The 26,911-nt window shown below is 28.1% G+C and overlaps 2 long non-coding RNA genes across 2 annotated transcripts; one reads left to right on the top strand and one right to left on the bottom strand.

Moving 5' to 3' along the window:
- The first annotated feature begins 303 nt into the window (after positions 1 to 303).
- On the top strand, positions 304 to 9,586 carry LOC147814190 (uncharacterized). Its single transcript, XR_015432297.1, has 3 exons — positions 304 to 466; positions 4,205 to 4,315; positions 8,158 to 9,586. It is a non-coding gene; the product is annotated as an uncharacterized LOC147814190 (long non-coding RNA).
- Positions 9,587 to 22,418: 12,832 nt separating this feature from the next.
- On the bottom strand, positions 22,419 to 26,537 carry LOC147814191 (uncharacterized). Its single transcript, XR_015432298.1, has 4 exons — positions 26,479 to 26,537; positions 24,732 to 24,761; positions 23,329 to 23,362; positions 22,419 to 22,703 (listed from the first exon to the last, which is right to left on the bottom strand). It is a non-coding gene; the product is annotated as an uncharacterized LOC147814191 (long non-coding RNA).
- Positions 26,538 to 26,911: the final 374 nt, after the last annotated feature.

Consider the following 26,911-nt stretch of genomic DNA (forward strand, 5'->3'; position numbering starts at 1 on the left):
CCGAAAGCTTTATAATCGGACGTGGTCCATTTTCGGTATTTTCGTAATTTCTTTGGGTAATATTAGTTCAAGGTGTAAGTTCAATGATGTAATTAGTGTAGTATGGAAATTTAGTTAATGCTTAGGATAATTTTAATCCAGTCAATGTTATACAGATGGTAAATTCCGTAAATTACATGACTTATCTTAACTGTACAATTTATTGATTAAGCTTCTATATCTGTATTAATATTCATAGGTACTTCTCTTGCTTAAATTCTCATATTTTTATTATTTAAAATTATTCTCATATTTTTATTGTAGATCGAGGACTTTGCTGATGCTTCGAACGTCCTGCTCTATATTTGGGTACCATTGGGGATTGCCCTCCTACTATTTGTTGTTCTTCTAATTTTATTCGTCACCCCCCCAAAACGGCCGAGGAAGCTTAGACGGGGGGGAACAATCAGAAAACAGAAACGTCCAAGTAAGAAAATTTTATTTTCTACCTGGTATTGTTCATTGAAAATGATTATCAATTCAACAATTACAGTTTAACAAATTTAAGAATAGTTTTATGAAGCTTGTTTTTGAAGGATAAACTAATTGACTACGAGAGATTTTTCTTCAAAAATACTGTGCCCAAGAAAGTTTCAAATTGTCTATAGAAACAAAAAGCATGTTCATAAGTTTTTTCAACTCTGTTAAAATAAAAATAAAATGCTTATATAACCTAACACCATCTGCAGATAGTTTAAACTATTCTGTTTGTAGTAATTACGATTCTAATAATAAAAATTCATGCAAATGTCATAAAGACAAATTTAAGCAAGTAAATTTAAATTAAAAGCTTGAATAATAAGTTTAAATTAAAAGCTTAAATAATAAGTTTTAATAAGTTTAAATTAAATGTGAGGCAAGCAAAATAAAAAACAGACCACCCAGAAAAACTTTCGATAGAATGATTGGATTCTCACGTTCTCTTAATGATTCTATCTTAATGACTCTATCTTAATGATTTGAGTAAGTTATCTCAAATATACTAATTGATAAGTGAATACGATATTTTAAGAATAAGACACAAAAATGTACTTTCCCTAAATAAGCATATCTTTTCTTTAAGGATTCGGATTTCCAATCCCCAAAGTATGATGGGTAGCCACTAGCTATAAAATATGGTCCTAATAGTTAGATCGATCGATCTTGTTAGACCTAATAGAGCGATCTGAAGTTTGAACCTCTTAATGTTAATTTTACTGTCTGCGTATTTTACCATATCTCGAGTACTTTTAAAGAGAATTGAAAATTTGCACACAATTAAAAAAATACTTTTATCCGAAGAAGATTATACACAAAAATATTTATTAGTAAAAACTTATTTTGTATTATTTTTAATAATCTTTAAAAAGAGTTTGAATCGTAAGGTATGAAATTTTTTACATCATTTTAAATAAAGTAATTTTACTTAGCAAAATACAAAATTCAAGCCAAATTATCTTGGTTGTCTGCTGATTTTGATCATGATTTCAATATTACGAATTACATAGCTCTTTGCATACATTTTTCGATTGAACAGGAAAATAAGCGTTTAAAATTTCTTGCACGTTCTTAGTACTCGTAATTGCGATAATTTTCTCATTGCTGTTTATCGGAAACTATTTACGGATTTCCTCATAAACTTTCATCCCATCCTTCCAACCGAATAATAGCTGCCTTTCATGTACTTGTTTACCATGTTTTTAAAATTTGCTCAAATAGTTATCTCCTCAATAAAGATCTTCTTCACCCTAAAGTTATTGCTGTAGACAGCGTTTTTCCTTCTAATATTACGGATTCCACTTATAGAAAAAATATCTCGCAATTCCCCAAACTCTCTCATTCAAAATTTAAAAATTTGAATGTTTTACTTTATTATCTGAAAATCAGTTTTAAAATTGCTAAGCTTATGAATAAATTTGAGTTTAAAGTAGTTTTTCGTCTGTAAATAAGCTAAATTTTACCAATCTAAAACACCCTATTGTTGTTTAACTGGTGTATTTATAGAATTTCATCTCTATGTGGTCTTGCGTATATTGGAAAGACTTGCTTTACCAATATTCTTTGGCTCTACATAGTCAGAATTCAAATTTCAAGTTTAATTTTTGCTACAATTATCTATTACAGTTCGTTATTTAGAGAGTTATGCTTCATGATATATTTTCACAAATTCAAATAATATTTAGTTAATTTTCGTTCTAGTAATCACCGTTTCTTAATATGTGGAACTGCATTTTAACATCTTGTGGTTTCCGTCAAAGCCCCTTCCATCTCCTCTGCTTCTTAAATGACTTTACATGGCTTTGTCTCTTTACTTTCTCTGACATGTTTAAAAATTGAGTAAGGTCCTCGCTTATGAAACTGAAACTATAGTATGCCCATTTATATTCATTCATTTGTGCTTCATTCACGTTTGTTTTTGTTTTAGCCTACATAGCACAAAGTGTACCCTATCTTTTTTTAATTTTGCAATAATGCACCACACTGGTTAATATAACCAAGCCTAAGTTTTTTTATAAAATTAAAAAAAATATGCTACCAATTGGATATGTAAAGCTAAAATTAGATTTTATAATGGATTGAAACATATATTGGGTTGCCTCACGGGGCATATTTATTATATTTTATTTAAACATGCATTGTGAAATAATTGTCAAAAAACACTCATATTGTTGTTGTTTCCTTTTTATTGGCCATGGAGATCTCATGATAAGATCTTAATAAACAAAGAAAACCCAGATTTCTTTGATTGAATCATGAAATCAATAAAATTATAAGACATTTCAATGATAAAATATATATTTAAACTATATTTAATGCTCTGAACCTCATATATATCTTTATAACCTTTTCTTAGTAATATTCTCTGCTATTAATCTGCTCTGCTATCTGCTGAGATTTTAATAATTTTACCATTTAAAAGTTTAAAAGTAAATAAATTATTTTCTTCTAATAATGCATTTCTAAGACGTTTCCTTATTGCGAATCATTTTAATATAAACATTAAATATTTATCATAAAATGTTGAAAATTTTTAAACCGTATCTAATTTATCAATTTTTTTGCAAATATTGCACAGAAAACAAATATTTATTTGCATAATAAAATTTATGTATAACTATTTCAACATATACAATTAAAATCATGATTAAAAAATTGAATACGTTATTAGTATTTCACTGTATAATGTTAAACATATGTCTTCGATTGAAATTAAAGCCTAATTATATACGTCTTGAGAGAATTGAATGTGCGGTTTTTGTTTCGTTGCACGTAAGCGATGTAGTATGTCTTCACTCATGTTGTCTATGTATTTTTACCTTTTTACCAAAGATTTCTTGGATTGGATGGAATGCACGTAGTTAATATTATTGAAAACAACGTGCCCATTTACTGTGGTCGAGTAGTATTAGATGCATCAGCCATTATAGCGTCCCAATGTGCGTCGTTTTCAAGAAGATGTAATTTTTGGCAAGCTTTGCGATAAGTTGCGCATACTTCATTGTTTACTGTTCTTAATTCTAGAAACGATGCCGGACCTCGCACGTTAACTAATAGTAATCGTAGAATTTTTTCTGTTCATTTACAAATATTTTTCCGATGTGCATTGTATGTTCCTTCTCCTAACATTTTCCAGACTATAATATAAAATTGAATATTACCCAGTTATCCAGGATCAATTCTCTCCGATCAAAGGATTTAACCATCTTTAGCTGAACATATTATTGTTCTCACAGAAAACATATTCAATAATTACATTAAGAGATAATATATGACTCTATCTAGAGACTGGGTGATCAAACTTTTTCACAGTTGTGAGTTAATACTATCAGAACAAGCAATTTGCTTGAACCAAATTGTTTGAACCAGAATTAAAGTTAGCTTAGTTAGAATTTTTTAAAAATAGAATTATTTCATGGACAAACATGGCCACATTATTTGCAGAAAGCTTTGTTGGCGATTTTCTGCACCACTTACAAAATTTTAACAAAGCCATTGAAAAATCTCAAAAGTTTGTGTTGACTGTCGTAAAAGTAGCAAGAAAAGTCTTATGAATATAATCTTTTTTTTAAAATTTTCTTACAACTTTGTTAATTTTCGTCTGAAGAATATACACCGTAGCTCTAACTAATTTATTAATCATAGAAATATTTTGCAATTAATTTATTTCTCTCGTTCTCTTTAACAGAAAATACGACACCATTAAAAAGCGTGAAGATTAAATTTTTACAAAGAAGAGATAATTTAAGGAATGCAGTGGATGAAGACGTGGATGATGGTTTTACAGTCGAAAATACCAGTGAGTAAATTAAATGTACCATCAGATGGGGTGACTTTGTGCAGGAATTTTCAGTTTTCTGACTTTGACCTAATTAAAAAATAGTTAAGAGATACTGAATTGTAGAGCATCTGATCTAACATTTGTAGTTAGCCCTCTGGGAAGTAATTGCACGTAGCTAAGAGCTGATTTGAAATGTTTATTATTTGTAAAAAAATTTATCGAATACGCAAAGTTACCCCGGAATGGGGTGACTATGCGCAATGCAATAAAATAATGACTGAGTTCAGTTATTTTCATTCACTTTGACTTAAAATCGTTTAAGAATGAACAATATTTAACATTGTTAACGTACAATGCAAGTATATTACATATAAATATGTACTATATATTAACAAATCTACTTAAGATGAACAAAAAACTTTAATTTTAAGATTTTTTAACGTTTTTAGATTTTCTTCTTATTAATTAAATCTTAAGTAACTTTTTTTTTGATTTTCAGGTACAATCAAACATTTGATATGAATTGACATGAATGAACAGTTGAATGAATTCGCTCAAATAGCGCCCCCAATTTCAATCCAACTCTGCAACTCGGAATTATCCTCTCTTATTAACATTCTCTTATTAAATGTCTTAAAAAAGTAACACATAGAAATTGAAATGAAATATAGCAATATGAAAATGAAAAATGATGGGCACAGTCGGCCTCGGCCCTCTTAATGGGCTGTCGCGCCACTGAGTTAGTTAGAAAATGAAAAATAATATTCACCGTGAGATTTCGAATGCTTCGCATGAATTTTGTCCAAAATCGCGTTTCGGTGAATTCCGAACTTTTTTAACGCTTTTGAAACGGATAAACCCTTTTTTACTTTATTGCGACGTTAAAAATTTGAAATTGTTTGTAACTTGAGCTGATAATTTTCAAAGAACATGCCGATGATGTTTACATTGCCCGTTCTTAGTAAACCATTAGTTCTTTATGTTGACCACTCATAAAATACCCCTAGAAGGCAAGATGCAAAAATTGAACAAAATGACAGTTTGCACAAAGTCACCCCATCTGACGATAATTTGAAATGTGTGCATTAATATAGCTTTTTTTCCGGTTTTTTAATTAAAATTTCATTTTTTTTTAAATAATATGTTGTTTGTTATTTATATATATATATATATATATATATATATATATATATATATATGTTACGGTGAAACACCGAAATCTGGAGAATGTCGACATTCACGTCGCTTGGTGTATGTCCGAAATATTTGCTAATTGCCCTTATTTCTGACTCTCACCGGTGAATGTCAACAATCACATAGTCGCTTTGGTGAATGTCCGAAATATTTGTTATATCTAATTTTATATTAATTTATTCGTTAATATTATTATATTTATTTGATATATTTATATTTATTCTATATTTTAATACTTACTGACGATAGATTAGAAGAAACATTTGTGTTTGGAGTATCGGGCAAATATATACGGCAAATATATATATAATAGCACTTGATCTTAAAAAAACATCAGTGTAGGGTATACCGAGCAAATGTATACCGGCCAGTTGCACTTAACCTTAAAAAAACATCAGTGTAGGGTATACCAGGCTGTGGCACTTAACCTTAAAAAAACATCAGTGTAGGGTATACCGGGTAAATGTATACCGGGCAGTGGCACTTAACCTTAAAAAACATCAGTGTAGGGTTAAAATATCGAATAAATGTAATTATATCCACGAATAAATTCATATCAAATCGAATGTAATAAATATTTCGGACATTCACCAAACCATATCTGTGATTGTCGACATACACAGGTGAGGGTCCGAATGTACAAAAATGTAATGAAATATTCGATCGTTCACCGACGTATTCTTTGGTGTTTGTCGACATTCACCGGTGAAAGTAAACAACCACAGATTTCGGTCTTTCGCCGTTCGTTAAAGAAAATAACATGACGTGATTACGTCAATATATGCATGTTTAATGTAACAGAACTGTTTTTACTTTCACTTTAATCTTAACATATCTATTCCACATTACTATGCTTGCAGGATTTTTATTTTAAATTAGGCAGAGATTAATGAAATTAAGCAAAGAATTATTAGTCCCACTTTCTAATAGTATGGTATAATATAATAATTCCGATATAATAATATAATAATATAATAATTCCGATATAACTTCTTTTTTCACTCTGACAATGTCACTTACCTGGTTCGTCCACTAAGTTTTTCAATTAATATAGCAAAAATAATTTTAAATATTTTTAATATTTAATATTATATGCTCAGTGGCTTTATGTTATTTAAATAAGCAAAGTTCGTTGTTTATAATTCATACCATTGAACTGGAGATAAAACGTATTTAGCATCACTTGGCATGATGCCATTGTTCATAGCCAATTCATGATAGTTAAAATTTATCACTATTAAGCGATTTTCTCAGATATATTTCCCTTTCGAGGGGCCGTGAAACACTTAATTCCAAAGTATCGGAATTAAAACTGCTCGTGCAGTTTTAATAATCACCAAATATATCAATATAATATTTTATACCTATATTAGTATATTTGGTATTTATTACATAAGCCTTCAACATTTCAGTTTATACATATTTGTCAGTGGCAGAGAACTAAAATTGCTTTTTCAAGAAAAAAAAATTAGAATTTCATAAGGATTTTTGAGCATGACCATATCTCTATCTGACTTTTATTTTACTGTTAAAATTCTTATCTTTATTGGTGGAAAAATGATCTTTTAATTCGAATTCATTTAAACTTTAATACACTATCTAAGCTACTTCTGGAAAAAACATTTTCTGAAACCACGGAAAGCCTGTTACAGAATTCTTATTAGAACGAATTCGCCAATTCCTATAATAGCAGAAGTACATATTGCCGTCAGTGATACGTATGAATTAAGGGTGATCTGTGAATGGAGATTTTTTAAGGTTTTCTTGAACGAATTTCCTATTAATATTTCCTCTATGACCTTGGCTTTTGAGCACATGTCATATTTTATTTTATTTCGATTAATACACATTTTTAATATTAATTAAACATTAGTGTCCATAATTAGATACAAATTTTTTAAAGTTGCAAAAATTCAGAATAAGTATCTTTTATCCTTATTTTTTGCACTTTAGTTCAAAAGTTACTTTTTAATTTCAGTTAATACGTATTAATAACATTAACCAAGCATCATTGTCCTTAATGATAGTGCGACGAATTTTTACGGTTCTTCTACACAAATAAATACCTTTACTTCACTGCTTTTGCTCTCCAGTATTTAGCTTTTTTTTTCTTTCTTTTCTGTCTTAGCTTTTTTCTTCTTTTTGCATGGATTACATTTATTAGTCAAACATCATTAGCGTAATTAAGTCTCATTGGCGCCGATTTTTTATGTTTCTCTAAAACGAATAAGTACCACCTTCCCATTAATTTTGTATTTGAATACACAAATCATTTATTTCTATTCCATTACTGATGGTTTTAAACAAGTAATGTTTTAGAAACACGTGTAAAAGAATTAATATAAATAAAATATGAGAGCATGGCATCAGACAAAGTATAAATTTGGTGACCGTGTAGACCACGCGTGCTGCCAGGTACTGGTCATTGTATTTATCTAATATAGCGAATAATATTTACATATATACGTGTCATAATACTTACATCATTATATTTGCATCATTATCATTATCTAAATTAAAATATAAATATTATAAAATAAAATATCTGTCACTTATAAAATGTTTTAAGTGTGCAATTTAATGTAAATAAGTGTATTGACTGTTAGCATTAGACTGATTCTAAAAAAAAAAACTCAAGTTTTTACGATGCTTTCATTTTATATTAGTTGGACTTCAAAAAGAAAAAAGAAGAGAAAACAATTGAAAATCAGAAAAGGAGAATGACTTCCACACTAGTGGGAGTTAAGCTTTAATGGTCATTTATGAGTGAAATGATATCATTATATTCCAAAACTTTCAGTTCCTTAAATTTCTCAGTAATTCTACGAGTTTGTTTACACAAATTTTTGCAATTATAATGAAAAAATTTAATTATTCTGTTATATGGGTGATTCTCACGAAACATGACAATTCGGACCAAAAAAATTTCTTCAAATTTAAAGTCTTCAAAATAATCTAACTTTTTTTGTATTCTTATTTAGTTATTTTATTAATATCCTACAGACAGCAGTGTAGTTTATTGACATTTGCTAATGAAAAAATATAAAATAGAAATTCACAAAATCTTGAATGCCAGGAAAAGAAAATATTAGCTTAGAAGTTTAAAAAACAATAATTTTAAGCTAATAATTTTAAGTAATTCAACTTACATTTTTATGTTAGATGGGCCATAACTTGCTTAAATTAATTCTTTTTATCCACTGTAGAAAGAATTAAAAATGCTTTTGTTGCTGATATGTACAGAATAAAATTGTGTATAATAATCAGTCATTAAATAAATAGATAACTTTGATTACATTCAAGCATATTACAATCATACATGAACTTGGTAATAGGTTAATATTTGCTTTCCCCCTTTACAGTATACAGTTTAAGAAATTTTCTGGTTACACTTTAATGTCCTGACATTCATTAGCCAGCAAAATGACATCCAGGAAAATGACAAATTTGCCATTTTATAGCATTTAACTTTAATTTAACATTTTGGCCTAAGACGTTTACATTCCGCAGAAAACAACAAGATTTCTTGAAATGACTCAGATAAATCTATGTAGTTTATGTTATTAATGATTTCAAGAAGACAGGAAAATGACAACATAAAAGCTTACTCATCTTGAAATTTTTTTTCAAATAGTTCTTGAACCAGAAAATTGGTTCTTTATTCATGCAACAAGACACATGTTCAGATAGGATGGTATCTAATCAGTCTAATAACTTAAGTTATTGATTGCTGCTTCTATCTATTTTGGTCATAAACCACTAAATAAAATTAGCCAGGAAAATGACAGATTTTCATGTAACAAACAATCATTGACTGAAAAAATTCTTTTAAACGAAGTTTTAGTAAACAATACCCTCAGCGTATATTCTAGGAATGCTTACATAGGACAAGATAAAAAAAATTATATTTTGAAAAATGTATGTGAAGTTTTGAAGCTAGTTATTATTGGAAATATTGCTTGTGACATACCAGAAACATGACATTGTGTAATTCAATTAAATTTAATAAATATGCAAAACAGACGATGCTAGTACAAGGTCATTTCAAAATGCTAACAGCAATGCTATTTATTGAAATTCAAAAAAAAAAAAAAAGTTCCAGGATCAAGAGATTGTAAATTGTCATATTTCGTGAGAATCACCCATATTCTTACATGGAATTTTAAATTATACTTACGATTGTATAAAAGTTACTATGAATTGTTAATTTCTTATAAAATATAAATTTATGATAATAAAACTATAAATTAACTATAAAACTATAAATTTCTTTGTTACATTTCTACAAGTCATTAAAATTTGAATTATATTTAATCTATCTGATAATATTTTTTTATCAAATATTATAGAATTGTAATCAGAGTGCATAAAATTGTATTAAGAAAGTAATCAGAGTGCAAAAAATACTGTTTACTGTAATTCAGAAATGTTATCCATGCTGAATCATAATAATACTTTCCCTGTAAAGAGATTCTGTAGTGAATAAGTTATGATCAAGTTATTCTTTTTGTGATTATAATATAATATACTTATTTTTCTTTATAATTATAATAATATATGCTTATTGTACTTTATAAATATAAATAAATGAGCTGTCAACATATGTGGTAGTTCATTTAGGTCCTCTTGTGTCATATTTAAAACAGTTTCTTTATTAAAAAAAAACATCTTAATGTATTGCCTAAGTGACTAATATTGTCACTAAGTTGATAATACAGTGACTAATTTTGTCACTTTTGCTTGGCTAATATTTTGCATGGATTTCAGTATATAAACTAAATGTAATGTCTCTCGAATTTAAATTATTTTTTTTTTTGTTTTGTTTTTTTAAAGTGTGTAATAATTGTGAATTTTAACAGTAAATTATGAAAGTAATTTCGATTGTTGTGTTATATTTAATACATATGTGGTAGTTCATCATATGTGGTAGTTCATTTAGGTCCTCTTGTGTCCTATTTCAAACAGTTTCTTTATTAAAAAAACATCTTAATGTATTGCCTAAGTGACTAATATTGTCACCAAGTTAATAATACAGTGACTAATTTTGTCACTTAGTTAATAATACAGTGACTAATTTTGTCACTTTTGCTTGACCAATATTTTGCTTGGATTTCAGTATATAAACTAAATGTAATGTCACTCGAATTTAAATTTTTTTTGTTTTGTTTTTTTAAAGTGTGTAATATTTGTGAATTTTAACAATAAATTATGAAAGTAATTTCGATTGTTGTGTTATATTTAATAATACCTTATTTTTCACTCATCGTTAAAATGAGCTTTCTCAGTCCTTGAGCTACAAAAAATAAATATCTTAAACTTAAAATTTCAATAAATTTGGAATTTTTTTTTTTAACCTAAGTATGCTATATCTCAAATTTGTTATGAGATGAAACTGATTGAAATTCAGTCTGTTTCTGTCTCCTAGAAGTTTATTTAGAACAGCAGTTCACAACAGCAGGTAAGCAATCTGTTTTAAGTGAATAGCTATATTAAATTATTTAATTTCAGGATAGCAGAAAAAAGGATTAAATAGACGAGTGAAATTCTTTTGTCTTCATTTTTAATAAGTATTTTAATTTAAAACACGTTTTTCGAGTATAATGCATTTTTCTACAGATTGAACATAGCACAAAAAATATTATTAAATTAAAAAAACTAAACCTCAAAACACCCGGAATGACGTTTGATTTTTTAAATGTATTTTCGTAATTCGACTGAGTTTTTAAGAAGTCACATATTTAAAGTTCAATTTCGCAGGAACTATCCAAACGATTTTGCTCAAGTTTTTTTCTCTTTTTTTCCTATTTAAAAAATTTTTTTTTGGAATTGATGTAGAAATTGTAAAACTTACAATTTAAACTTTTTCAATTCTTATTAAATAACTAGCCGCCTAAGGCGGCCAGCTGTCCGCCACGCTGAAGGTTTTCACAAATAAAGTTTTTTAAAACATAGCAGGAAATCTGAAGATTAGTGGACAATTAAAGTGTTCCTGTCCAGCAATTTTGTCTTCATATCCAGTTCTGCTGCAGATGTGTTATAGCTCTTGAGGATGTTTGAAATTATATAGCTACAACGCTTAAGAAAAAAAAAATTAAAATGCTAAATACATGAAAAGAACACGAAAATGAATAAATTTTTTATGGTATCAATTTCTATTTCTATATAATTTTTTATGGTATCAAATTCTATTTCTATATCTGTTACGTCAAGCACTCAGGTATTATAATTTGATCTAGTTGTGCTTGTATAATTTTGATCTAGTTGCGCTTTCTACGTCATTTTGTTAACATCGTTTGGTTTGTTATTTAACATCATTTGGTTTGTTATTTCTAAGTTAACTTTCAAAAAATTGGCTGGCATCAGCATTTTTATTCTTTAAGTTGTTTCATTTTTTCTTTTGGAATTCGTTCCTTTTTAGCGAAATGTTTTTCAACCTAATCGAATTCTTTGCCGACTGTTCTCTGTATATATAAAGAAAATAAAGTAAATATTTTTAAAGTGTTGTGAAAAGAATTTTTAGTTGTACAAAGTGCTACAATATCGCTATAAAAATTATCGTCTTCGCTTAAGAAAAAAAAATGGAGCGTGAAAAGAAGAAGAAAAACTTATTATAACAATTATGAACAGCGACAAATATATCAAAGCGAAGCGTTCTATTTACGTATCGAATATGTTGCCACATTTTTAATACAAAAGTTAAACTTTTCTCCACTTTAATAAATGTAAACTAATGCGAACTTTACAATTAAATTATTAATTCCTTCGTATATTATTGGTTTAAGTTGTCGAAAATTAATATTTAAATTGTGAGGTTCGCATTAGCATACATTATAAGAGTGGGGAAAAGTATATGCATTTTTTAATAGTTTTTTGAATATGGTTCTTTGAAGACGAAAAAGCAGACGAAAAGCATAGACTTACAAAATGACTGATAACTAAATAACTAATCAAAATTTTTGAAAAAGAAAAAAAATACTTCTTCATAATGTCAAAACACAATTATGGGCCGAGTTTCGTGCCCGGGCGAGGCTTCTGGGGTGATATATTGTGATTACAGACACACACACAGCCGCGTTTATTATTATGTATAGATATAATAAAAATCGAATTATTTTTGGATAAACGAATAGGCAAAAATTTTGTTGGTAGGGATGGTAAAACAAAATCAATAAATGGTGCATTCTTTTGAAATGAGTGGTTCTTAAAATAGCTGAAGAATATTTTTTTTTCGTTCGGTGGAAGATAACTTAGCCAGTGGTCTATTACATAAGGGCTCAAGATCGTAATTAGGAAATAAAGTAACATTGTATCCATTTTTCACTTTTGTCTATCATGCGAGAAATAAATAAAAATTCCTTTGCATTTTTACCTTCTCTTTAAAATATAGTTTATTCAAATAAAAAAAATTTGTAAATTAAAATTAAAAAAATCTTTCGTAATGGAGTAATGGCTAATAAGTTCAGCATTTGTTTCATGCAATTTTTGTGGTTTTCGTCGGCCTTCTGAGCCCAAGTCTGCGGGTTCGATCCCCGGCCCAGACACCGGATGCAGAAAATAAACAGCGGCCATGTCGTATGATTATGCGGCATGTAAAAGATCCTTGGAGTGTCTTATTGACTCTCGGAATTTCCCGCAAAATTAAATTCCTAGTACACTTCAGGATCCAAATAGAGTCTCGGTGCTGCCATCTAGTGTGGCAGAAACTAGACGTCCAAATTACCATGACCAACGGTATCTCACCCATTGTGGTGGTCCTGAAAGAGTGGATACCACCTCTGGAGAACGCACTAGGTCTGTTCATCGGCAAGACCGATTGTGCAGCTCATTGGAAATAAAAAATTTTGTGGTTTTAACATTGACATTTTTAAGTTGACAAAAACTTTTGTCGTAATTTGTAGTATCCATTATATCATTCTTTCACTTTACTTTGAATAATTCGAAAAAGCCATACAGAACCAATATTTTGAGGAAGAGGAATACTGCAAAATCAGCTGACTGGAAAAAATGATCAGCTTATCAGTCGATTAGCGTAATGCTTGCTGATATAGAAGTTTCAAACATTTTTTTTTCCTTTTGCAGGAGATGGTAATGCCAACAGATGTAGGAACTGTCTTTTTTAACATTTATCCCAATTATTTACAAATCTTTTTAACTATCGCAATTGCTTTCTTTCAAACTTAGAAAATATCGATCTCTTTTATAGTATTTTGGTCTTTGTATAGAATTAATATAATCAATTGGTTTCTTACTCAATGACTAGACAAAATAAGGAAACTTAAAAAAAATATTTTTATAAAATTAATGATTAATATGATTGTAGTTGGTATAAAAGTTTTTATACCAACACAAAAGTTATTAAAAAACATATTGTACTTCACAATCTTAACTGTAATATTAAAAAGAGACGTTTCTAATTTCTTCCATAAATTGACGCTAGCTTGCTATATTTTCTAATATTATGCATGAAATTTTTAATAATTTAATGAAACATTTCTAAAGACTAGGAGGGTCTACTCCCCAATCACCGTAATTGCTCATTATCCATTCGTTTTTTCTTTAAATATCAATGTTTTTAATAAAAAGTACATTTCGTTAATAAAATAAGTAATTAATTTAGTTAACTGCTATTAAATACTTTCATGTCTTAAATAAAAGTTTTAAGTAAATTAAGTTTTTGTTTAATACTTCTATTTATTTTTTTTAGTGGTAGATATTAATTTTTAAATTTATATGGAAATGTTTTGGATTTCCTTTGTTCTCCTATACTGTCATCATACATTGTATCCCATAAAATCTTTCTTTTCAATCCGTACCTTTTTTATCACAACTTTTAAAATGCTAATATAACACATATCAATAAACAAAGAAACTTTAATGTTAATGAAATACATATAATCAGATATTTAATCCTTTTTATTAGCAGTACGGAAATGAACCAAACAAAATAATTCTGAAAGAATAAAATAATTATTTTTCTTTTTTAATGAAATCCAGTTGATAAAAGGGATAATTATTTTCCATTCATTCAAGAAATTTATTTAAACTCAGTCGGGAGTAATTTCTCTCTCTTATAAGAGATAGAAAAAGTTTTTGAAACAAACGTAGCATTTGAAAATAATCTTTTTCAATGATCAATGTTTTAAAATATTTTACTGGCAAATTCTTTGCACAAATTTGCTTCGATACATTATTTTCATTTATGATTGTTTCTTTTAAGAAATTTTATTAATAATTCGCCATTTAGTTACTTGTTATATATGCTTTTGCAAGGCTTATCATTACAGATCATCACTGTGATAATTTTATCAAATTGAGTCGTCAATGAATTATTATTTATACAAATCGTCGATTCGCCCATACCATTTAAACTTAGCGTCATAAGACATCAATGAATTTAATTGACTTTCAACTCACTTGAAATTTTATTAAAATATATCTCATTTTAATTATGAAAGGTCATAGTGAAAGGAATGGTTTCGCAAGGTACTTTTCAAAATTACCATGTTAAATTGGCAACAGTTCTTGTCATGAAATAGAACTTGAGAGGAAGAAGACGAACAACCGGTGATTGATGGCGATGGAAGGGAAGTTGAAATGAAGGTTCAACATGCTTTGCGGTGATAAGGATTTGTCCTATTTTTTGATCATCTAGGAAGGATCTAACAATATCTGGTCTGAATGGAACCCAGAGCTTTATTGCCATCCTTTGGAGCGTCCCGTTCGGAGGGTAAATCCTGCAACAGTTTTTTCCTCTTCAGTTGTTCGTTAGGGAAATATTCCTTAACTTACATTCCTACCTTATTTATCCCATCTTAAATTAATGCTGGGCAAGACGTTGGCATTCTGTGCAGAGAGCCAGGTGTCTCACTGATTGCTCAAGGGGAATGATAGGTGTTTCAGAATTGAAATCTGATGATAAGTGTGCTTCATATAAGCTTCGATGATATTAAAATTATATTCTTTTTTGTTGTTTTTTGCAGTGGGATGTTTAAAAGTTAAAAATCTCACTAAAAATCGTAAAAGTTAAAAAAAATTTTATTGCATGAAATGTACTTTAATATATATTTAAGTTCTTACAACTAAAATATATAATTAAATTTGCTTGAAATCATTAAAAAAATTATCTTAACGAATCAATATAAGTTACAGAGCGAAAATAAATAGCGATTTGCTAGCAAAATATTGGAGTGAAAAAAATGCGCCAAATGCGCTATTCCGCTAAAAAAATTCTAATTTTTTCATTTAAATTTGTTACCTTCAGACAAAATTTTAGTCAACAAACAGTAAAGTTTTTTTTAAAGTACTACTTACACTATGATCTGTAATCACTGATATTGATCTACCACTTGTCTTACAAAATCTAATGACTCACCACTGACCAAAAAGATTTGATAGATAGATTTGCAACATTAGGGTATTACAGATAAAAATAAACAATCTTGTGCAATCCTTACAATCTTTAATCTTTTTCTTTTATGTTTTGATTTAGAATATTTTTTATTAATATTAAGAATAAAATAGTTGACACTGCTGCTTTTTCTGTGTTATATTTTATGTTAAATTTTATTTAACTGTATGGAAGAATCTACAGAGAGTTTGAATGTACTAAACATTTTAGCATTCGAAAATTAGTTTCAGAATTATTATAAGTATGTACTCAGAATATATTAGTATTCAGAATTATTGTATCTATTAAACGTGTGTGGCAAAAATAATTGACAGTCGTCTCTGCTATTAAAACCGGTGCCACGTCGGTTTCAATTCAGAGTTGACAATTCGCAGGTGTATTCGGCTTGAAAGGAAATTTTCTGCTGGTAAATTAATACTAGGTTTGTTTCAAAGTATTAATTTGTTCGAAACTTAATTTTTTAAGACAATTTCCTTCCCTTTTTTTTACTTTAAATAATGTCTATATTTGTGCTACGTAAGTTATGCAGCAAAGGAAGAAAGAAAATAATTTATCTCTCTATATTCTTATTTCCGAAAGCTAGATCTTCGAGAAATCATATTATTCTTATAGCAAGTTGTCATAGTACTCTTATAGCACAATTCATTTACCAAAAAGACAAAACTTTAGGATGTTTTTCTTTTACTGTACCAATAATGTTGAAAAATAAGGGGGATGCTTGCTTTCAACACTAAAGTATCAAGATTGAAAAGTCAAGAAACACTTGAATATTAAAATTTTAAAAAAAATTAAGACCTCCATTTTAAGCATAGATTAATATTAGATTTTTTTAATAAATGCTTTAACAAGTCAATCAATGACTATATAAGCATTTTCAAAAAACTCTATGATTTCCAAAAAAAGCAGGAAAATCTGATAATTTAAATAGCTCTACATCTCTTGTAATATAGGGGCTGGTTAATTTTGATTTAATTCCCTGCCATTGGTTGTAGATTAATAATTCCCTGCCATTGGAAATATTAAAAAAAATTTGCTGTTCTTACTGACCCTCCCTTTGGATTCCCCTTTAAATTACAAGACGAGTGAGTTTCCATTCTTAATTGATGCTAATAAAGTTGAACTCGAAGTTACTGAAAATAAGAAGGTGAATGTTATTGCACCATGAGTAGCATTAAAAAATATGTAAAATAGAAAATTTTTGATTTTCTATACAATTTTGATTTCACAACGCAAAAGAAAAATGGCGGTGAATGTGGTTTGGGAATGAAGCGGGGTGGAGTCTCCTAATTTTCTAAAAATAGTTTTGTTACTTCATTTAAACTTTTTATTCATTTAGTATTTCATGTCGGAGAAAAACTGAACTTTTCAAATTGTCCTTTTTATTTTCGTGATTGAACTTCTACATCTTTTCCAACAAATTTTTTTTCGTGGGAAGAAGTTGCAGGCTTGAATATTGATTTTCTTTTCGAACTTTTAGGTTGAATGTGCTTGGATCACTTAACATGAGCAAAGGCGCCAATACTGGCATTTTTCCAAAAAAAAAACTTTCTGCCAATGTCGTTACTCCATAAAGATTCATCCAATAATGGTTCAGGGAAGTTTCTTTCAAAATAGTTACTGAATAGTTGTAGTTAGGGAGAAGGAAAGTTCTTGCAGGCAAACTTGTCATAAGAGGAAAGACGCAAGAAACAATTTTTACGAATTCAGAACATTACGCCTAAAGAAATCGAATTTACATAAATATATTTTCCTTGTAATTTGAAAGAAGCAAAGTGTGTTGAGTGATTAAAAAATTTAAGTGCTGAGTGAATAAACAGTATGATTGACATATTTGAAAAAATGTAAAAGATACATGGCATGTTTTTATTTTAGTCTGATTTAAACCCAGCAAAAACAAATCTGTAGGTCCAGCTCCACAAAACTGCTGTTTGCCACCAGCTAAAGCGACGGGTCTGTGCCGGCATAAGTCACTTTCAACTGTACTAAAGTGAATGGCTGGCCTCCTGTCGAGCCAACAATATCGGCCTATCGATGGCCGGTAGAACTTAACCCTGCAATTACTGTCTAAAACGCGCTGGGTGAGTGATTGCCCGACATTTTCCAGTAGAGGGTAATCAATGAATCAATAATTGAGGGCCTGCAATTTATATACACCCAGCAGCATCCCTTTAGTTTATAGAGGTTTACGAGAGGTCATTGACCTAGTTACAGGAGTAATTAAAACCCACAAATCTAATTTTTATTTAATTCAATTAGCTAAATAAATATCAAGCTATCTAATACATTTCTGAATAAATTATTAATATATGAACTAAGAAAATATTTCTAGGTTATTTTTTTCATTTAAATTGTTTTATGCAAAGAATATTTTTTACACAGTTCAACCCCTTAGTCCTAAAGATTTGCTGTGCACACCACTTATCAATACATTTTTAAACTAGGTAAACATACGTAATAATTTTTTCTTTACAGTGATATTCTACTTAAAAGCAGAATAATAAAACTGCTGTCCAGAATTATGAAAATTCTGTATCTCACAAGTAATTTTTCAAGTTTTAACTTGAAGTCAATATATATGTATATAATAACTTGTAGTCAGTATATATATATTTTAAAATAAAAGCTGTGTTCTTAAGGAATCTAGTGATACTATTGTACCCTATACAAAAATAAATACAACCAACAGCCGATAATATTAAGAGGTTGTCCAGAGATGATCATTTAGTGCGATATTGATCATGAATTCATGTTTTACTGATTATATTTAGTCTTGCAGCAAATTTAACAAAAAATAGGTGTATTGGACAAAAATGTACTAATGTAGTCAGTCATGTAATGAATTGAATGTACCCTGAAATTAGTTAAATTCATAATCAACATTGTCTCTTGCAAACATTTTATTATACAAAGACATATAAATACAAAGACATAACCTTAATCAATACAAATATTACACAAATTTAAATTTAATTTTAAAAATAATAAAAACAACAGAGAAATCATATCTTTGTCTACATAGAATCACTTGGAATAGCACAGAAGAGTTCTGTAAAACTGCAACAAAAAATGCTTGACATTTTTCGAAATCCTGAAAGAGAGGATAATAAAATAAAAATTATGCAAATCATATATTTTAAAACATAAGTATTTTTGTGAAAATGAGCTTTTAAAACTAAAATTTCTATCGAAAAGTTTTTGCTTTTATCATTTCATTGATAAATTTTGACTCATCAAATACATATTGTAACACCATGCAAACATACACCTGTCTTTTAATTTGGAAAGATTTTGAACATAAATTCCTTTCTGAATGAAATTATTGAATATTGACTCACAAACCCATTAAGATTGACACCTAGTACATGAAAATCTGACTGTTAAATGAAAAGTTATTCAGGGTGATCACTTTTTCATTTTGTGCTCACCTTTCTCAGAAAATATTTAATTTTAAAAAACATGCAGTTTTTTCTTCTTTATTAATTTTATGGTGCTCAATTTTATTGCATTTAATATTTAAAACAATTATGATATTCTAATGTAAATTATTGTTTCAAGGAAAGGTATAGAAGAAAAGTTACTTTTAAATATATATTACTTACATGCACGAATGTATCAATAGTACTTCTTTTTCGCTTTACTTTATTATTTAAAAAAAATTTGACAATAAAAATTTCAAAATTTACAAAATTTTTCATGTTAAAATAGGCATCAAAACAATAATATGTATTGAATTGAAACCAGAATTGAAACCATATGAAAAAAGGTTGCTCAAAATTTGCTAGTTAAAAAGGCAGATAATTTTACAATTCTGTAATAACTTTATAAATCAATAAATTCTTAAATTACTTTAATGGTGATGCTTTGTGAAATTAATGTTTTCCTTATATAAAAAACACAAGAACTAGATTAGAATAACGACAGATTTGACCAATGTCACGATTTCCAAAATGTCTTCATATAACAGGTATAGATGTAAGACAAAAAATGAAAAGTTTACATAAATATTAATAACATTGTTTACATCTCTGATGAAATTTCTTTTCTTCAAATTTTTTTATTAATTTAGTTTCTTCTTTTAACAAAAAATATTTGTTAAATACTCCATTACTATGCCTAGGAATAAAAAAGGGAAAGGTGCGTCCTCAAAAATAAGGGTACACCGAGTTTTTAAATGTCTTTTAATTAACACCGTAAATATTTAACAAAATGTACTATTATGTAATAGCTGAATTCGATTCTTAATGACTGTAAAATTACCATCCTATACCTACTATTTTACATGTATATTTCAAAAAGTAGTTCTCACCCATTATCAAAATGAGAAAAATTTGTAGCTTACAAAGAAAAAGAAACATGCTAATTGAAAATCATTGTGCAATAGAAAACAATGTGCAATAGAAAAAAATATTGTTAAACTTGAAGGCTTTCTTCATAATTTAAACTATTAACTAAAAATAAATATTAAAAGGTACATTTTTAAAAAAAAATATTCATTTCAAATTTTTTTTAAAAATCTTTTAATAAACTTATTGATACTAAAAAAATCTTTTAAAAATTTAACCAGTTGAGAATTAACAAAGTAAATATTTGTAATGGTATCTGAATCAAACTTATTAACACAAATAATTTTAAAAGTGTGTAATTATCATTTACACATTAAATTTTTTAAAAGGAATATTATCAGACAGTGTCGTCAAAGGGCAGTGAGGACGGTTGGCCCTTCTCGAGGAGGTACACTGCATTTTCATTTGATACAGAAAAATTAGTTGTCATTTTCTGTAGATTAGAATAGCAGGAGTTGCACATTACCACTTTCAACATATACTTTTCGACATCTAGCAAATAAACTTTGTAATACGATACACATATTATGGGTCACAAATAAAAAGAAACAAAACTTATTTAAATCTAATGAATAATTCAGAGAAAAATTAGACTGAAAACATTTAAACCTGTTTGATTGCCAAAGGACAGGTGCGTTACAATGGACGTTTCCTTATTATAGACTTTTTTCTTTTTTTTTAAATGGCGGGTATTGGGGGGTAGTCCCATTGGCCACAGGAATGACAGAACTACTACTCTCTTCTCGTTACCCAGTGGACACCTGTGGTGAAGCAGCGTCGCCAACGTCACACAACCACAACCCGTTTATAGGACGGAAAGTTAAAAAAGAATCTTTAAAAACTTCAACATTTCAATATGCAATTAAACTGGTTCTGATGTTTTTCATCTCGTTTAACTCATAAGAAAATCGTAAGATTTCTATAACCTTTTTGCTTCTGTCGCACTTAAATGATAGTTTAGAGATTCCTAAAGTGTTTACATTTTAAACTTTTGTTTCAAGAAAACTTTTTTCTTTTTAAAAAGGTAGGTATATATTTTTGCCAAATAAAAATATTTTCTACTATTTAAGAATAGATAAATAAGTGAAATGTAGGTGTTATTAACATTATTTCTTAGTTACCATAAATTAAATTTACTTACACATTTTATTAAGAATTTTTTAACTTTTACGGGGCATTTTATTTGCTTGGACTAAAAAATTGTTCTTATCGCAAAAAATTGTTCAAATAATGTCTTAGAAGGCATTCAATATTGTATAGGTTAGTTTCAAGATGCTTCAAATCAGTACTTTGTCGTTACTTTTTTCTCTCTCTTTAACCTACACGTTTTAAAGCTATGTTAACAAGGTAGGTTTTTAAATATGATTGTGTTTTCACAATCAAAATCTTACTGTACTTAATAAAATTTAAAAAAAAAATATTTTATATACATCAATAAAACTTATAAATATAACGCTTTTTTTCCATTGAATAGGGAAGTGAACGATTAAAATGAAAATTAATAACCATTACTAAAATAAAAAACTACATACAGTGACCTATCACTTCTGCGCCACCTCTTTTATGTGCCTTTTGCATATATACAAAGGTTTTCAAAGGCCCTTGATCATTATATAGGAAAATAATGATAATTATAATTCTTTATGCATCATTGAGAAAATAAATATTTCAATTCAGCACACAATATTTTTTAAAAGACTAAAATTTTGATTTTATTTTTTGTTTAAATAGAAAAAAATAATCACATTTTTTAGAAAAAGTTTTCAGATTAAAGCAAATAAACAATCTTCGTTACAGATAAAAGGAAATAAGTTACTGGATCTAGTAATACAGTTCATTTTGCTTCCCTATGGGATTTTTTTTCACCTTTATTGTTTCTAGGAAAGCATTTTTATATATGAATTGGAATAAGGTGTCTTATCTATCACACCACCCACATTGAAACCACCATATATACCACCCATATGCTTTCAAAATTTATCTAGCAGTTTCTTTCCTACCACCAATTAAAACGTTAGTTTTTGGTCAAGGAATGTAAAGCTATAGCGATTACTATTACTCAGTTTCAGCGAAAACACAGATGATAAAAACATTACTCGAAATCATTAAAAACAATTAGAAGGTTTAGCCGCTATTCACGACTATTTGTAGTTTTATTCAGCTATTGAAACTTTTCTTATTTGTTTGAACTTACTGTTTTTAAAATCTTATGGACTTTTTCTCTTGGTCCCAAAGACTGAAGCATAATGTGAATTCACTGTATTTTATAAATGAATGCGCTTAATACTGTAAAATGTCCCTAATCCTTCTTTAAAATCATAATTCAAATAATAATAATTTAAATAATACTTCTCAAAATAATAAATTATTTATGCGCATCAAAGATTCTGCAGATGATAAAAGTAATAAAATTTGCAGAAATTCATGGTGGACTGGTACAGGTTTACCAACATTTGAAGAGCTAAAAAAAAAAAAAAAAGGTCTTATTTTTATGTAAATATTAACTTGAGATATACAGTAAAAATATTTTTCAGTAAACTTTCAGCAGAAATTTAAAAAACATTATACAACGGACACCCAGAAAGATTAAGTAAAAATTAGAATAATATTTTTTTAGAAATTTGAATGAGAAAAATAACTTGTAGGCTAGGAAATTTTATTAACAGAATCGTCTACAATAAAACAACAAAATTTTATAAGTTCGACTCTAGGATCACAAAATATAAGGTCAGCGTTTAAAATCTTCCAAAGAGTTAATTGAAATTTAATTTTCTACTTCCACTAAAAGATCCTCCACAAAAAATTATTGTAAATTTAGCTTTCGCTGAATCTGAAGCTTTTCTTATTTGCATGAACTTACTGTTTTTAAAATCTTATACACTTTTTCTCTTGGTCCCAAAAACTGGTGCATAAGGGAGAATTCACCGTACTTTATAAATAAATTTGCTTAATACATTAAAATGTCCCTAATTCTTCTTTAAAATCATAATTCAAGTAATAATAATTAAAATACTACTTCTCAAAGTAATATTAAATTATTTATGTACAACCAGGATTCTGCATATGATAAAAGTAAAAAAACTTACAGAAATTCATGGTGGACTGGCACAGGTTGAAAAGCTAAAAGGAAAAAAAAAGGTCATATTTTTATGTAAATATTACCTTGTATACAGTAAAAATATTTTACGGTAAACTCTTAGCAGAAATTTAAAAAGTATTACCCAACGGACTCACAGAAAGATTAAATAAAAATTAGAATAATATTTTTTAGAAATTAGAATGAGAAAAATAACTTGTAGGCCAGGAAATTTAGAATGAGAAAAATAACTTTTCGGCCAGGAAATTTTATTAACAGAATTGTCAACAATAAAAAAACACAAAATATAAGGTTAGCATTGAAAATTTTCCTAAGAGTTAATTGAAATTTATTTTTTTTATTCCCACTAAAAGATTCTCGGCAAAAAATTTTGTAAATTTAGCTTTCACTGAATCTGAAGCTTTTCTTATTTGCAAGAACTTACTGTTTTTTAAATCTTATACGCTTTTTCTCTTGGTCCCAAAGACTGGTGCATAAGTGAGAATTCACTGTACTTTATAAATGAATTCGCTTAATACATTAAAATGTGCCTAATCCTTCTTTAAAATCATAATTCAAATAATAATAATTAAAATATTACTTCTCAAAATAATATTAAATTATTTATGCACATCAAAGATTCTGCAGATGATAAAAAAAATAAGTTAATTGATAAATCATTTTAACTATTAATAAATTTAAAAATTTGTCTGTATCAGCGGAATTGGTTGGTAATAGTTGCTTTTCTCAATTTAATTTATTTAAAATAAAACAGTTTCACATAAAAGCCATTTTTAAAATTTAATTTATTTTGAAGAAAACTTTTCAAATTGATTATAATCAAATTTTTGTCGTTTCCATATGGTTCACCTCCTAGTACAATAATTTAAAATATGAGCGTTTAAGCCCTCACTTTGCTGTGGTCAGACTGACAGGCAAACAACAACTATTTTGCTCAAGCCAAAACAGATTATGAAAATAAAATAAGAAAATTATCAATAAAATAAAGCGGCTAGATTTTTTCGTTAAGCTGTGTTTCAAACTACTCGTAAATTTACGTTTAAATAAGTGTTCAATGGAATCTAATATTAAAGCATATTGTGTCTGATAATCTATTATTAATAATTATATTAGTCTAGCACTTTTATACAAAACTCAATATAAGGATTTGATATTTAGTTTAAGAAAAAAAAAATTCCTTTAAGTGATAAGATGTAAGTTGTCAATGGAATAAGAGTTGAATTTGGAGCACTTCAGCTACTTGAAAAGTGAAGTTGATGAGAACAGAGACGTAGTACTTCACTCAGTTGGAAAATAGTAGAAATTTCAATTGCAAGTTACCATTGTTACAAACATGTTACAAACTTGTTACAAATTTAATAAATAATAAACACATTAAGCAATAAAACTTACAGAAATTCATGGAGGACTGGCACAGGTTTTCTAACATTTAAAGAGGTAAAAGAAAAAAAAAGGTCTTACTTTCATGTGAATATTAACTTGAGATATGCAGTAAAAAAAAAAATTCGCTTAACTTTCAGCAAAAATTTAAAAAGCATTACACAACGGGCACCCAAAACGTTTGAATGAAAATTAGAATAATATTTTTTAGAAATTAGAATGAGAAAAATAACTTGTAGGTCAGGAAATTTTCTTAACAGAATTGTCAGCAATAAAACAACAAAATTTTCTAAGTTCGGCTCTAGGATCATAAAATATAAGGTTAGGACTGAAAATCTTTCAAGGAGTTAATTGAAAAACTTTTATTTTCACTGAAAGATTCTCTGCAAAAAATTATTATAAATTTAGCTTTTAGTGATTCGGAAGCAGTTACAACTTGTTTTCTCAATAGAATGCAAGTTAAATTTGAAGCACCTCGGCTACTTCGAAAGTGGTCAAACATCCTTTTAGGAAGTTGTACTTGTCAATAAAATGGTATTGTATTCTGTCTATAGCGGTCAGGAAATGATTGTAATTTAAATTGTCAACAAGCACAGAGCTCCTGTAGATTTTAGTACTCTAACTAGTCGAAAAGTAGAAATTTTGATCGCACGTTACCAATACGAAAGCGAGTTCATTAAATTAATAATAATAAACACAGTAGGTAATAAGAAAACTTATAGAAATTCATGGAGAGCTGTCACAGGTTTTCTAACATTTTTAAAGCCAATAGAAAAAGCGTTGTTTGTTATTTTTAATGATTATTAATTTTGTTTTCATATTGTATTGAACTTTTATATATTTTTGTAATCCCTATAAAAATCGGGCATTTTTTTACATGATTATTAACTTGAAATTCACAATAAAAACATTATTCACTTATCGCTTAACAAAAAAAATAAAGTAACTTAACATTGATTTCAAAATATAAAAGAATTTTGTAATATTTTTTTTCTTGTGTAAGTGGGGTTAGCCAATACACAATTAAATATTAGCAACTGCGTGCTAAAAAACTTTTCATAATCTATATTTTTTTAGGCTGTTTAACAATTCACAGCACGATTCTTCGTTATTATTTATATTAACATGTACAAATAACTTTTTCATCTTAATTTAAACTATTTAGTATAAATTATTAGACCTTTACCTATTTTTACACTTGAATTTAGCTCAAAAATTTCTTTAAAATGATATACATATAACAGAAAACATTTTTAATATTACTAACAGCAATTAGTTAACTAAAATCTAAATATTATTTAACATAAAGAAATTAGTTTTAATGAAAATTCTTGATTATTATACAAACCTATTTTCATAATATACTTAGATAAACATGATTTATATCATATGCTACAACATATTATGAATTGCACTTAAAGAGTCATCATACAACAGAATTTATATTTGTTTTTGGCGTGCTACTGCTCGATTGTCGCCAAACATTTGGCGGCGATCTTGGTGTTGATAAAACATTTGTCTGTAGCTTTTCATTGAATTAAATTTAATATTTTTTATTATTCTATCTTAGAAAGGTGTTAATTATGATGTATTAATTGAATAAAGATGATTGCCTATCTAAAACAAAATGCTAAAACAGCACTTCAAACGTGGTTCCTTGTAAACCGAAATCTGCACGTCGTAAACATATTTGAACAATAGTAAATCAAAAATGATTAAAATAATAACTTCAATGTAATAGAAAAGAATAAAACCTTACCTTTTTTGAAAATTATAAGAATCTTTAAGACAAGTTAAATATCATGAACTAGCGCTTTCAAACGTGCATCGTGTTTCTTCTTCTAAACAAAAAATACACAGTTACAGTTACTCGCTCGACCGCGTCACTGGCGGCAGCAGACAACTTTAACTGGGTGGCCCATTGGGTAGATTCAGACTGTTGGGATGGGGCTGTTTGTGAAGTACAGGCCCAACTCTTCCTACAATGTTGGCAAAAGTTCATAGGGCGGCCCAGCAATCAACCCAGCTGACAGTAATTTGCACCGTCACTTTTCAATCAGTACCGTCAGTAATTTCGAAGATGGCCAGAACTTATGTTTTTGCTGGGAACATACAAAATTCATTTATATTAGAAACTTCTGAAATATTCATAAAAATGAAATGAAATTGTAGGACGTCTCGTGGTGATATGA

The sequence above is a fragment of the Parasteatoda tepidariorum genome, chromosome 3 (genome assembly GCF_982258835.1).
Source record: "Parasteatoda tepidariorum strain Cologne lab strain chromosome 3, Ptep-v5.0, whole genome shotgun sequence".
Classification (NCBI taxonomy): domain Eukaryota; kingdom Metazoa; phylum Arthropoda; class Arachnida; order Araneae; family Theridiidae; genus Parasteatoda; species Parasteatoda tepidariorum.